This window comes from Cavia porcellus, unplaced genomic scaffold (assembly GCF_034190915.1).
Source record: "Cavia porcellus strain 051 isolate PalLab524CR breed Dunkin Hartley unplaced genomic scaffold, mCavPor4.1 scaffold_2, whole genome shotgun sequence".
Taxonomy (NCBI): domain Eukaryota; kingdom Metazoa; phylum Chordata; class Mammalia; order Rodentia; family Caviidae; genus Cavia; species Cavia porcellus.
The window spans coordinates 10477019-10478479 of NW_026947485.1; positions in this window are offsets into that span (position 1 = coordinate 10477019).

The following is a 1461-nucleotide window of genomic DNA, read 5'->3' on the forward strand; positions in this document are numbered from 1 at the left end:
CATTTTAGGGCTCCTAAGAAAGTGGATCCAAGAATGCATCTCCCCACTTCTTAGCCAGCCTGCTGACTGCTCCCCAAGAGGACCCTGTTCCAGAAACCTGGTCATAGCCAGGTTTACTTCTGTTTAAAGAAGCATAAAATGCATACCCTTCCCCCTGCTCTTCAAAGAGCACACATGTAGGGGATGGGGGTTTAGCTCAGCGGCATAAGCACCTGCCTTGGAAGCAGGCGGTCATGAGTTCGATCCCTGGTACCGATAAAAAGTTAAAAAAAAAAAAAAACACAAAGAGCACACATGTACTCACTGAATCGAAGCCTCTAATATTTCATATCTAGTCGTTTTGCCGAGTTTCTGTTAGGCTTTGGTAGTTTATTTAATTATTTATTTATTGTCAGACACAGTCTCGCTACATAGTTCAGGCTTGCCAGGACTCACTATGTAAGCCAGGCTGGCCTTGAACTCACAGTGATCCTCATACCTCTGCTTCTCAAGTGCTAGAATTATAGGCGTACCTGGCTTTTCTTTATTTTTATGTTGGTAACGGTAACTCATACCTCAGATATCCAATATGTATATTTGCGTTTTTGTCTCTGTCACTTGTAAGGACTCCCCATATTACCTTTCCAGTTATTATGTGTGAGGCTGTCAGATCCCCAGTCCTCTGTCTACCTCTTGCTGCTAGGTGTTAGTTTTTATTTTTTTTTTTATTTTTTTTATTTTTTTTGAGCAGCTGGGAGACACAGACAGAGGTAAGAAAAAGCCCTTATTCCCAGCGCGGAAAAGTCGTAGGAAATTGTGAGGACTGTAGCTTAGGAGATTGTGAAGGGAGGGGCTTTTTTGAAGATAGGCTGGGGGGTGGAGACTGGATTGTCTTGTTGGAAGCGAGTTGGAGGAACTTTTGGTACTGAAGGGACATGCTGTGGTTTTAGAGGCCAATGCCGGGTTGAGCAGGCGCCACGTTGAGCCTGGCTGACTCCCATATGAGCACTAGGAACTCCTATCTTTCCTCCCTGACAAATAACTAGAACTAAGGTCTCCCTTGGGCAAAACGCATGCTGGCTGTTGAATGCTTTTACTCCGTTCAGCTTCCTGGTCACTTAAAACCAGCTTCCTGGTCACTTAAAACCAATCTGCACTCTCCAGGCAGGAAATAAGAGGGTCATCTCTCTTCCCAATTAAACCGAATCAAATAACCTTACGTTGAAGCTCCAAGTCCACAATCCTCTCTCTTCTAGAACATCTAGATGTTGTCTAAACTACACATTTAAACGATTTATATAGGATGATGACCACAGCTCCGTCCTTCAGGGCCAGGCTGCCACTGTGGAGGCTCTCGCACTGGTTGAAGGACCACCCCCTCCTTCCCCGCGCCCTAGGCGGGGCGCCTGCGTCCTGCTCTGCGTTCCCAGCCTCCGACCAGAAGGGTGCGCGACGCCACAAACCTGCGGCTGCGCGTGCAGG